The sequence below is a fragment of the Triticum aestivum genome, chromosome 5A (assembly GCF_018294505.1).
Source record: "Triticum aestivum cultivar Chinese Spring chromosome 5A, IWGSC CS RefSeq v2.1, whole genome shotgun sequence".
NCBI lineage: Eukaryota > Viridiplantae > Streptophyta > Magnoliopsida > Poales > Poaceae > Triticum > Triticum aestivum.
The window spans coordinates 166,824,049-166,837,931 of NC_057806.1; positions in this window are offsets into that span (position 1 = coordinate 166,824,049).

Here is a 13,883-nt window from a genome sequence, read left to right on the forward strand (position 1 = left end):
TAATCAACTAGCGAGCAATAATAATAATTCTCGGATGACAACCCTTTGTCAAAACAATCATGATATGACATAACAAGATGGTATCTCGCTAGCCCTTTCTGAGACTGCAAAACATAAATGCAGAGCACCCCTGAAGATCAATGACTGACTAGACATTGTAATTCATGGTAAAAGAGATCCAGTTGATATATCTCCAATGTATCTATAATTTTTTATTGTTCCATGCTATTATATTATCTGTTTTGGATGTTAATGGGCTTTATTTTACACTTCTATATTATTTTGGGGGCTAACCTATTAACCCAAGGCCCAATGCAAATTGCTGTTTTTTGCCTATTTCAGTGTTTCGCAGAAAAGGAATATCAAACGGAGTCCAAATGGAATGAAACCTTTGGGTGCGTGATTTTTGGAACAAACATGATCCAGAGGACTTGGAGTGGATGTCAAGCAACCAACAAGGAGTCCACGAGGCAGGGGGCGTGCCTACCCCCTGGGTGAGCCCTCGCCCCTCGTGGGCCCCTCGTGGCTCAACCGACCTACTTCTTCCTCCTATATATGTTCGCATACCCCCGAAAACATCCAGGAGCACCACGAAACCCTATTTCCACCGCCGCAACCCAAGAGATCCCATCTTTGGGCCTTTTTCGGAGCTTCGCCGGAGGGGGCATTGATCACGGAGGGCCTCTACATCAACTCCATGGCTCCTCCGATGATGTGTGAGTAGTTTACTTCAGACCTTCGGGTCCATAGCTAATAGCTAGATAGCTTCTTCTCGATCTTTGGATCTCAATACAATGTTCTCCTTGATCTTCTTTGAGATCTATTTGATGTAACTCTTTTTGGGGTGTGTTTGTCGAGATCTGATGAATTGTGGGTTTATGACCAAGTCTATCTATGAACAATATTTAATTCTTCTCTGAACTCTTTTATGCATGATTGGTTATCTTTCCAAGTCTCTTCGAATTATCAGTTTGGTTTGGCCTACTAGATTGATCTTTCTTGCAATGGAAGAAGTTCTTAACATTGGGTTCAATCTTGTGGTGCTCGATCCCAGTGACAAAAAGGGAAATGACACATATTGTATTGTTGCCATCGAGGATAAAAAGATGGGGTTTATATCATATTGCTTGAGTTTATCCCTCTATATCATGTAATCTTACCTAAGGCATTACTCTGTTCTTATGAACTTAATACTCTAGATGCATGCTGGATAGTGGTCGATGTGTGGAGTAATAGTAGTAGATGCAGGCAGGAGTCGGTCTACTTGTCACGGACGTGATGCCTATATACATGATCATGCCTAGATATTCTCATAATTATTCGCTTTTCTATCAATTGATCGATAGTAATTCGTTCACCCACCGTAATACTTATGATATCTTGAGAGAAGCCACTAGTGAAACCTATGGCTCCCGGGTCTATTGTCCATCATATAAGTTTCCAATTTATTTACTTTGCAATCTTTACTTTCAATAGATTATCATAAAAATACCAAAAATATTTATCTTATCATTATTATCTCTATCAGATCTCACTCTCGTAAGTGACCGTGAAGGGATTGACAACCCCTTTATCACGTTGGTTGCGAGGTTCTTATTTGTTTGTGTAGGTACGAGGGACTTGCATGTGGCCTCCTACTAGATTGATACCTTGGTTCTCAAAAACTTAGGGAAATACTTACGCTACTTTGCTGCATCACCCTTTCCTCTTCAAGGGAAAACCAACGCAGTGCTCAAGAGGTAGCAAGAAGGATTTCTGGCGCTGTTGCCAGGGAGTCTTCGGACAAGTTAAGACATACCAAGTACCCATCACAAAGTCTTATCCCTCGCATTACATTATTTTCCATTTGCCTCTCGTTTTCCTCTCCCCCACTTCACCCTTGCCATTTTATTCACCCTCTTTTTCCGTCCCCCTTCTCTTTTCCAGTTTGCCTCTTTTGCTTGTCTCTTGTTTGCGTGTGTGTTGGATTGCTTGCTCGTGACGATGTCTCAAGATATACTAAATTGTGTGACTTTTCCAATACCAGTAATAATGATTTTATTAGCACTCCGATTGCTGCTCTTACCGATGTCGAATCATGTGAAATTAATGCTGCCTTGCTGAATCTTGTCATGAAATATCCGTTTTCCGGCCTTCCTAGTGAAGATGCTGCTACCCATCTAAACAACTTTGTTGATTTGTGTGATATGGAAAAGAAGAAAGATGTGGATAATGATATTGTTAAACTGAAGCTATTCTCGTTTTCCCTTAGAGATCGTGCTAAAACTTGGTTTTTGTCTTTGCCTAAAAATAGCATTGATTCATGGAATAAGTGCAAAGATGCTTTTATCTCTAAGTATTTTTCTCGCGCTAAGATCATCACTCTTAGAAACGATATTATGAATTTTAAGCAAATTGATCATGAACATGTTGCACAAGCTTGGGAGAGAATGAAATTAATGATACGTAATTCCCCTACACATGGTTTGAATCTTTGGATGATTATACAAATTTTTTATGCCGGATTGAACTTTGCTTCTAGAAATCTTTTAGATTCGGCCGTGGGAGGCACTTTTATGGAAATCACTTTAGGAGAAGCTACTAAACTCCTAGATAATATTATGGTTAATTATTCTCAACGGCATACTGAAAGATCTACTAATAGAAAGGTGCATGCTATAGAAGAAATCAATGTTTTGAGTGGAAAGATGGATGAACTTATGAAATTCTTTGCTAATAAAAGTATTTCTTCTGATCCTAATGATATGCCTTTGTCTACTTTGATTGAGAATAATAATAAATCTATGGATGTGAATTTTGTTGGTAGGAACAATTTTAGTAATAACACGTATAGAGGTAATTTCAATCCTAGGCCGTTTCCTAGTAATTCCTCTAATAATTATGGTAATTCCTACAAAAATTCTTATGGAAATTATAATAAGATGCCCTCTGATTTTGAATCTAATATTAAAGAATTTATTAGTTCACAAAAGAGTTTCAATGCTTTGATTGAAGAAAAATTGTCTAAGATTGATGAGTTGGCTAGGAACGTGGATAGAATTTCTCTTGATGTTGATTCTTTGAAACTTAGATATATTCCACCTAAGCATGATATCAATGAGTCTCTCAAAGCTATGATAATTTCCATTGATGAGTGCAAATAAAGAACCGCTAGGATGCGTGCTAAAAAAGATTGCTTCATAAAAGCGTGTTCTTCTAGTTTCCATGATAATAAAGATGAAGATCTAAAAGTTATTGATGTGTCCCCTATTAAATCTTTGTTTTGCAATATGAATCTTGATAATGATGCACTACAAGAAATATTTCAACTTGTGACCTTCACTATTGGCTGCTGAAAGGTCATAGTTTTTCATTTGCGACCTTTTTGTGACCAAAAATAGAAGGTCAAAAGCTGGCGGTCGTAAACTGAAATTAGCGACCTTCTATGTGAGAAGGTCGTAGACGTTTACGACCAAAACACAAGGTCGTTGAACCCATGACCTTTTGTTTTGGTCACTGGCTGTCTGCCCAGGCCACGTCGGATCCGACGTGTCAATCTAACGTGGCAAAATTGTGACCAATTGAAAAGGTCACTAACAAGATTCAGCCCGGTCCGATTAGGTATTTTACATGGGCCGAGCCCAACAATTCAGCCTATTTGTGTTTTTTTTGTCTTTTTTTATCAGGTTCATGGGCCAAGCCCAATATTGTAGCCTTTTTTATTGTTAGGCCATGGCCTTCTTACCATCAATTGATTTTCTATTTTTATATCATTATATTTTAGAGCTGGTCCCACTAATCAGATGGGTCCCACTACTCATAATGCCATACACTGGTCCCACATGTCAAAAATTTCAAAATTGATCAGATTATATCCATAAGTGGCACATGAATTGGTCCACCTGGTCAAGTTTCCATTTCACATCTTTTTAACATACATAATAGCTATTTCAAATTCATCAAATAACACTACAGTAGCCTTTTACAATCCGTTACAAAATTACAATTTATAGTCTACTACAGAACCAAAAAACTCTTCCTAAGTAGGGCTTCGCTGCTTCGCACTTGGCTTCACGGCTTCACACTCAAAAAGATTAGGCCTGGAGCTCCTGTAAAAGGGTGAACATAAAGGAAAAAAATTAGGCCAGAAGCTCCTGAAAAAGAGTGAACATAAAAAGCTACCAGCTTAAATAAAGAAAAACAAGTAAGAAAAGCACATACATGTTGTCGCTGGAAGGCGAACGCATAGAACATCAAGAACAGCAGGAAAATTGCACAAGAACAGAGCATAGAAGCAGATTAATTATATGGAACCAGAAACTGAATCATTGCAGATCAGATTACACAGGAACAGAATGTAGAAGCATATTATATTGAAGCAAAAACCAAATCATTACGGAGCACATAATAATACATTAAGAGACAGAAGCAACTATATAGGCCAAAACTGGACAAACCACAAACAACAGCACAACGACAGAAGTAGCCCTATTTGCATCATGTGGAACAACACAAGCAGCCATATATGCATCGCAAAGAAAGAACACTCGACATCCAACATCTGAAGACATGCATTGCAATGATTTCTAAGAACATCTAGCATACTAGTTTCTTCAAAGAGCATAAGCAAACATGATACAATATCATTTGCATCTCATCAACCAAATTATTCAAGCAGCACAACATGCACATGAACAAAGACAGGTTCTGGGTCCTGTTTGATTCACCTAGTTGATGAGGGCGGCAGAGCGGGAGACAAGCTCAAAGTCGTTCCCATCAAGGATGATCTTATCCTTGACCTTCTCGGGCTGCAGCTCCGCCAGATGCAGCAGCAACACCAATAAGGACCCGCGTGATATTTCATATCATCATTACAGAAGAAAAAAATTAAGACACAAGCAATCATAATTTCTAACAACAATAATCATCATCAGTTAAGCACATAGTGAGCGAGAACAAACAATGAATCTTGCATCCATAGTATCTCCTATCAATTTCAATAGTGCAAAATCAACACACTTCAACATAAGCTCATAAGTTAAGCACTTGAGCCAAAAAAAGAAACACCATCAGACCAAAATACTAAAAAAATTGCACGTTTAATCAGCTAAGCGTACAACAGATTCAGGAGAAGCACATGACACCACAACAAGCACATCAACAGGCAGCAGCTATTGGAGATGATGCTCTAAGCCAGCAACAGCGCACAAACACTGGCGGCAGCTCAGCATATATAGCAGGAGCGGTGTCTGTTGACCTACTATCGAGGAAAACACAATTATCTCGACTCCATACAAACACTATGGAAGCAGACTACTACAAAATAGGCAGCCTGGACGCCTCTTACAAACAAAGAGAGAAGCATAACAGAAGTGCAGAACTATGTATTACTAAGTAAATGTGTAGACAGTGGAGTGGAACATGCATATAAATTTCACTGGATATGATCACAGATTCATATGAGGTGTGCATATAAATTTTACAGGATAGGATCATAGAATCGCACAACCACTAGGCCTACCAATCACTTCAACCCAAACTAAAAATAGCAGAACTACATGGGAAGTTATTTATACTGTAATTTTACTAACATGAGATCATACAGACCTACTTTAGTACTGATTTGTGTATATATAAGTCCCAAAACCGGTCCAGTTTGAGAACTTAAGATCTGAATTTGAACATTCTAATTTTCACAGTTAGTTGAGGCTAAATTTTTTAGATGTAATGTAACAATTGAGGCATCAATGGGGCACAACTTAGTTAGCTACTAATGTTCAGCAAATTCAAAGATTGTATGTTCTAGCTAACAAAAATATAATACCATGCTTAGGAACTCAGAGCGAGAAAAAGTATGTGTCGCTTAAGAGCTACCACAATTGATATTGGTCAAGGATAAAAACAGGTAGATATCATATAATTCTCATCAGGATCATACATTGAATTCATTAAAGTCTATAGATTCATTTCTTAGATGTTGAATTGGGAAATCACAAGAAAAGTAGATTAACCAATGTGTCCAGATAACACAAGAAGGCAAGCACTAGTAAATCTTGAATCTCGTGCCAGTACATGTACATAACAAGTATTTGACACATTCCTGCAAGCATGCAAATACAGTAAACAATAGGATTAACCGAAAAGGCTTCCATTAGTTTTAATTAAACTGAAACCCTTCTTTAATTATAATTAAAGGAAAGTTTCAATGTAATTTAATTAAATAAATAAATTCAGTTAATTAATTAGAGTTACTGGACTGAATTATGTTAACAAGACTATCAAGAAGAGATACTGGACTGAAACAAGCTAGCAGCATCATGACATACAGGGGATATCAGTCTTGACAACAAACCATCAAGAGCATCTCAGAGCACCACATGGACCTCACTCGGTATGACTTTGTTGCACTAAAACATTACAGATCAAGAAGAGATTCTGGAAATTTTAATTGAATTCAGTTAAATTTGTGCTACTGCTGCTATTATATGCTTTTTTATTTGAGATAACAGTACATAAATCATCAAACCAGATATTGATTATATGCTTCCAATGAATGTAAATACATATATGAAGTTTCAGTTATACTTCAAAACAAATAATTAATCTAATGAATTATACACTCAGTAACAACCAACATAAGCATAGTCAATTATGTATGAGAAACTAAAACAGTTTCTGTTGAACACGTGTAGTGGAGAAGAGGGGTCATTGATGAGAGCTCCTCTCCCGACGGCAAAATAGGGCCACCCGCTAAGCCGTATAGTTCTAATCCGGCGGCGCTTGCAGAAAGATAGAGAGAGATTGAGCGAGTCAAACAGAGAGAGGGGGCAGGTCCAATATACAAGTTATCATGGTCTATTAGCATTCGCAACAGACTAAATCGAGCACCCTGGTATGAGCAAAATGCATTACCATTTTTGTTAATAAATATGCATCATGTTCGGGTACTGGTCATGCTATTGAAGCTGATCATTGCGACTAACACCAGCACGGTGCTCACGGACATACTCCTAGTACCGACATGCACATAACACAAGACAACTACCAAGCATCCAACATGACTGTCTTATCTCCTCTAAAAGTGAAACCTTATTTTGCATCTACACTAGCCCCTAATCGTCCAACAATTTACAGTAATTTGAGGAGTATTTCCTAGGATCATGATGACAATTTTAGATTAAATTGTAGTGTGTTGTCATCCACAGTTGTATGGTTCTATCCAGGATTACATAAAAACAGAGAAAATAGGGAGCTACCCAGCATCCACGACTAGAGCTAGTAGTACGAACACATGGTAGAGTAATTAGGCAGCCTTGAGGAACCGAAATCCATGGATGCTAGATCGAATGAAACAAGGAGGGGAGAGGGGACGGAGGGGAGTTGGGGGCACCTTCACCTTGGGTGGCTGGACAATTACGCCGTTGATTTAGAGGTCTAGGTGGAAGAAGCCCTTGACGGCGGCGACTATGGTGACTGGATGCGCTCCTCCTGCTCCTCCTCCTCCTCGAGCAGGACAAGGTCGATGGCTACACGGTGAGGAGCAGGCTCTCCTCTCCTCTTCGGGCGCCGTCCTGGTTGCTTGCCGGTGCGGTCTACCTACAAAGACGAGACAAGAAGGGGTCAGGGGTTTGGAGTGGCTATGGTTCAGGGAGTGGGGGAGGAGGAGGGAGACTCGCCAGATCAGATGGGGAGAAACTGCACAAACCCTAGCCATGGTTGCTGGCTAGGGTTTCATTGGCAAGGAGGGAGGGAGGTTGGCACGGCAGGTGGCTGCAGGGGGAGAGGAGGAGCCGTCGGTGCTCTGCTGCTCAGCTCATCGAAGCCCGACCACGAACAGGTCGACGACGCGACCGGAGAGGAGACGAGCTGTAGGTGGAGGAGGAAAGCGGGCTCCGGCACGATCTTGGGGAGGGAGACCGCAGGCTTGGCGTTGCCTGGAGGTGGAGGAGCCAACGTCGGCGTGCGCGAGTGCGGGTAGGGTGGGAGCCGCTGCGGTGTAACATCCCAAATTTTCAATTTGGAATGTTATACAATAGATCATCATTGCATATCATATTTTATTGCATTTTGGCTGATCCTAGAAATTTCACGCAACTCAAGGACCCTCGGAGAGAGTTGGGGATTTCGTTATTTTCATATTTGAGTTTTCTCAAATTTTGAAAATAGGATCATTTGATTTAAATTATTTTATCTTCAATTCTTTCTATTATAAAAATATGAGAGAGGGAATAAAATGACTTTCCCAAAATAAATAAATATTGAGGATTTAATAATGAAATCAAAAAGGTTTTATTTTGGTTTTATTTGCTATTTTATTTGAATTTAGGAAAAATGCATGTTTTTCAAAATTGCATTTAGGCCCCAAATAAATGTTCATCCTGTGCGGCTTGATTTTAGAAGCCGGAGAAAATTTATTTCGGGATTTTTGGAGTCAGTTCAGTTTTCCTTTTGTTTCTTTTTCTGCGCATCATAATTAAAAAAAAAGTCCGAACCGACCTACGGGCCGTATCCGGCCAGGACTCCCTGGCCGAGGCCTTTATATAGCACGCCACCCGGGCCGAATCAGCCCAAAGCCGCTGCCGCCCAAACCCTAAGCCGCCGCCCGCCCTAGCTGCCGGCGCCGCCAGAGCCCCGCCACCGACGAGGTCGATCCCGCCGCCGCCGGTTTTCCTCGAAAAACCGTCCGGTTTATTTTCGGTTTTTTTAGTTTCTGTTTTTTAGTAGATTGGTTTTTTTGCTCAGGTTTAGTTATTTAGCGACCGTTCACTCGTTTGTTCATTTTAACGAACATGTTCATCGTTTGGATCCAGATAACGAACGTTCGTTCGTTAATCTGTTCGTCGTTTTTCTTTTTCTCGGATTTATTCCGCGATTTTTTCTGATCGCGATTCCTCATCCGATTTTCGTTCTAGTATAGCTTTTCGCTCGTTTATCGGAATCAGGCGATTCAAGCACCTGGAGTTTCGTCTTGAAACCCTCTTTCCGTTTAACCAACTCAAACAATTTTTTGCCTCTATAAAATTTGACCTACATCCAGAATAGTAAACGGAGTTTGTTTCTTTTGCCGTTTGTCTTTTGTTTCTTCGTTCGTTTTGATTCTTTTTGCCAACCGGAGTTCTTAAGTTGAACTTTCTGGTTAGATCTCTTATTTGAGTTTTACCTATGCATTAGTTGAGTACTTATTGTATGCTTGTTTGTTTGCGATAGAGTACCCGGATTGCGTCGCTTGCTACTTGGAATCTCTATGTTTTGCGGATCATCAGCAAGGCAAGTAACACTTTGATCATACTTCCTATTACCCAGTTTTTATTACATTAGATCAATCCTCACACATAGCATGATTAGTATCTAATTAACTTGTGGGTTTGGGAAGTAGATGAGGTAGTACCTTACCTGTTTTATTATCAAACCTTTGGGAGTTACTTCTACGTTTGCTTATTATGCCATGCTATGCTAGTAGACGTGGATTGGGTGAGTGTATCCATGATAGATGTGAGATTGTTAAATTAATGGTTTATCTAAGGTGGCACCTTAAATACACATCTGGGTGGATTGAGGCACCTGGGTATTCCAGGGATTGCCTGTTTTTCTTTTGGTCCGCCACCCTGGCTCAAAGGATCATGAGATTATTCATACTAGAAACTTCCGTGTGCAGCCACAAGCTACTATGGGCTCTAGCATAGTTGACTAAGTTGTGCGAACTCTTACAGTGGCAGACTAGCGGATGTAGGGGAAAGTAGGTGTAACGGTCTACCCGTTCGTAAGGTGTGAGCACTTCTGAAAGACTATGTCTCGGTCATCCGTTTCTCAAACATCATGTAGTGCGAGAATTCCAACGGGGGAGATCGAGTCTTGTGGGGAAAAGTGCGCAAACCTCTACAGAGTGTATAAACTAATCATGATTAGCCGTGTCCCCGGTTATGGACATCTTGAGTATCTGGTACTTGGATTACTCATCATGTTACTCTAATTAATTTTGTTGGGTTTTTAATGATGATGCTTAATTGGGATTGAGAGGGTGTCTACACTCTCAATGTTTAACAACTACCATGATAGTTGAATAAAATGTATTCCTTTGTAGTAGGGAAAAATTGGCTTTACGCAAAACTATAACCATAGAGCTTTCCACCACCCAAATATGCATGTAGTATAGTTTATTCCTTCATTGCTCTCTATGTGTTACATTGCCAGCATATTCCATGTGCTGGCCCGTTTCGGGCTGCAATGTTCTTGTTGCAGACTTTTCAGATGACGAGTAAGGATCCTTTAGGTCGTGGTTCTATGCTCAGTGATGCCGTTGGAGTTGATGGACTCACTTATCTACCAAGCCTTCCGCTGTTATCGTTGTTAGATGGCCTTAAGCCATATTTATTGTAATAAGTTCTCTTTTGAGACACTTGGTGTAATAAGTGTGTGATTGCTACTCTGTTATAAAACCTTCTAGTACTGTGTGGTGTCAGCATTACTGATCGAGGGATGACACCGGACCATAGAGATTGGACCGTTTGAGGTCTGGTCGCTACAAGATGGTATCAGAGCACACACTGACTGTAGGACACGACCACTAAGCTAAAGCCCTAGATCACTACTCACTCTTCTCATTCTGACTCCTCGTCTTTTCTACTCTTTTAGGATGGCGGATGCAAGGAACAAGTTCACACAACCGGATGAAGATACACCCTTTGGATGTCACTTGAAGGAAGTCACTAGATACCTGAACATCGGAGTACCAAGCTTCACTGGAACCTACAACGCCACTTTGCCTGAAGAGGAGCGATGGATGATACAAGTTCAAGTTCCAGGAAGGACATTCATGCTAGTCACTGAGCCCAAAGAGTTTTATTTTGATGCACCAACCTGGAGTCTAGAAAAGAGCATGGCAGCTCACATCGCCATGGGACGTATTGGAGAAGTTTACCGCAATGATCTCCAGGATACTATCTACCAGATTTGTGGGAGCCGAGATGAGCACTGGGAGATGATCAGCACCAAGAAGGATAGATCAATCACAACTTTTATCCAGGAGTTAAATCAGCACATTCGACGTCAGGAGAACCAAATGTGCGGCGACATGATAGATCTGAAGAAGGCGAGGACAAGAATCAAGGAACTGGAGGAAGAACTCAAGGCTACACGTGAAGATTATGAGGAGGAAATTGAAGTATTAGTGGAGAAGAATGACGATCTGATTAAGAAGATCGGAATATTCATGGGAGGCCCTACACCAGTAGAAGAAGATGAAGAACCCAAGGAGATTCGCCTAGAAGACTATATGATCATCGACAACACCGACTCGGATCCAGATGATAGCGATTATGACTATGTTGATGAAGCTGGAGCAGATATCATGGAGTCTGCAACCAAAGAATATTTCTAGTAGACCACCCCAATAGTAGTAGTAGTCCACCATGTAAATATAGTAGTCCGAGCACTTTTGCGATAGTTAGATCGATTGTATGCCCTTGTTTGATTGAATGAAGTGAATTGTTTGCTTTTGCCTCATGTGCATATGGGTAGTGTTTTCTCTCTAGACCCCTCTCTATTCTTAATTCTCATCTTTTCTAAACCCCTCAGATGCCTCCGAGACGTGACCCCGGATTTACCTTCCCACCGGAGCTCACTCAGTTGATCCAGCAGCAGAACACATTGATGCAGTTGCTAGTCCAGAATCAGAATCAGGGGAACAACAACAACAACCCACCACCACCACTTCCTGTTGACCACTTAGCCCGTTTTCTTAGGCTGAATCTGCCTGTGTTCTCCAGTAGCACCGAGCCAATAGTAGTAGATGATTGGCTCCGCAAGACAGCAAGGGAGTTGACCACGGCAGGATGCACAGATGCGGAAAAGGTGAAGTTTGCCACACATCAGCTTGACGGACCCGCATCATCATGGTGGGAGAATTTCACAACCACTTTCCCTATCGACACTGTCACATGGGACCTGTTTCAGCAGGCTTTCCGTACTGCCCATGTTTCAGCAGGAGCTATGGCCAAGAAGAAGCGTGAGTTTCGCAACTTGCGCCAAGGAGGACGGACAGTTGGCCAGTATGTGGATGACTTTAGTAAGCTAGCACGTTATGCCCCAGATGACATTGCTACGGATGCAGCTAAGCAGGAGAAGTTTCTGGAAGGACTGAATGATGAGTTGAGCATGCAGTTGATGGTAGCAACCTTCAACAACTACCAGGAGTTGGTAGATCGTGCTTTTATGATTGAAGGGAAGCATCAGCAAATTGAGAACCGCAAGAGGAAGTATGGACAAGGGAAGTACAATTCTGGAGCACAGCAGAAGCCATGTTTTACCCATAGACCGGGAGGACATTTTCAGCATACCCATGGAGGAGGTAGCCCGCACAATCATAATGGCACCAAGAATGGTAATGGGAATGGAGGAAGCAACGGCCAGAACCGTACCAACCCATCAACCCCAACCAAGAGAGGCCTGAGCCAAGTCACTTGTTTTAAGTGCCAGAAGACCGGACATTATGCAAATGAATGTCCTGAATCTCAGAATGGAAATTGCAAAGGAAGCTCTGGGAAGAAGCCAAACCCTTTCAACAGGGGACAGGTGAACCACGTTAACGTGGAGGAGGTTGAAGAGCAGCCGGATGCAGTAATCGGTAAGTTTTTGGTTAAGTCATTTACTGCAATTGTTCTTTTTGATACTAGTGCATCGCATTCATACATATCAAGGGGATTCGTGGATAAGTATAACCTGCGCAGCAAAGTTCTTAGAACACCTAGGTTAGTAAGCTCACCAGGAGCGGAGTATATGGCTAGCCAAGGATGTTTTCAAGTGCCATTGAGTATAGGTAGGCATGTGTTTCCCTCGGATTTAATCATTTTGGAATCACAAGGTTTGGATGTAATTCTGGGTATGGGTTGGCTATCGATGTATGGAGGAAACATCGATTGCGCTAGTAAGTCAATTTTGCTTACCACCCCAGAAGGAAGAAGGATCAAGTACGTATCCCGGTATGTGCCGAAGAGGACTCAAGTAAATTCCTTAACAGGAGTTGTGCAGGAGGAAGTACCAGTAGTGAAGGATTTCCCTGATGTATTTCTAGAGGAGTTGCTAGGCATGCCACCGGATAGAGATATTGAGTTTTTGATTGAGCTTTTGCCAGGCACATGACCAATATCTAAGAGACCATATAGGATGCCCGCAAAGGATTTGGAGGAGATTAAGAAGCAGATTAAAGAGTTATTGGATAAAGGTTATATTCACCCAAGTTCTTCGCCTTGGGGATCGCCAATACTTCTAGTGGAGAAAAAGGATGGATCGTTAAGGATGGTTGTTGATTATCGAGGATTGAATGAAGTAACCATCAAGAACAAGTATCCACTACCGATGATCAATGATCTGTTCGATCGATTGCAAGGAGCTAAGGTATTTTCCAAGATCGATTTGCGATCAGGATACCATGAGTTGAAGATTTGAGAACAGGATATACCTAAGACAACTTTTACTACCAGGTATGGGCTGTACAAGCATACCATTATGTCATTTGGTCTGACTAACGCACCTGCATATTTCATGAACATGATGAACAAAGTATTTATGGAGTTTTTGGATAAGTTCGTCATAGTGTTCATTGATGATATCCTAGTTTACTAGAAGAATGAAGAGGATCATAAGGAGCATTTGTGTTTGGTACTTGAGAAGCTCAGAGAACATCAGTTATATGCCAAGTTTAGCAAATGTGAGTTTTGGTTGAAGGAAGTTGGATTCCTAGGACATGTTATATTCGGAGAAGGTATAGCAGTAGATCCCGCCAAGGTTGGCACTGTGACAAATTGGGAAGCCCCAAAAATAGTTGGAGAGATCCGGAGTTTTCTTAGACTCGCAGGATACTACCGAAGATTCATTGAAAATTTCTCGAAGATTGTGAAGCCTATGAT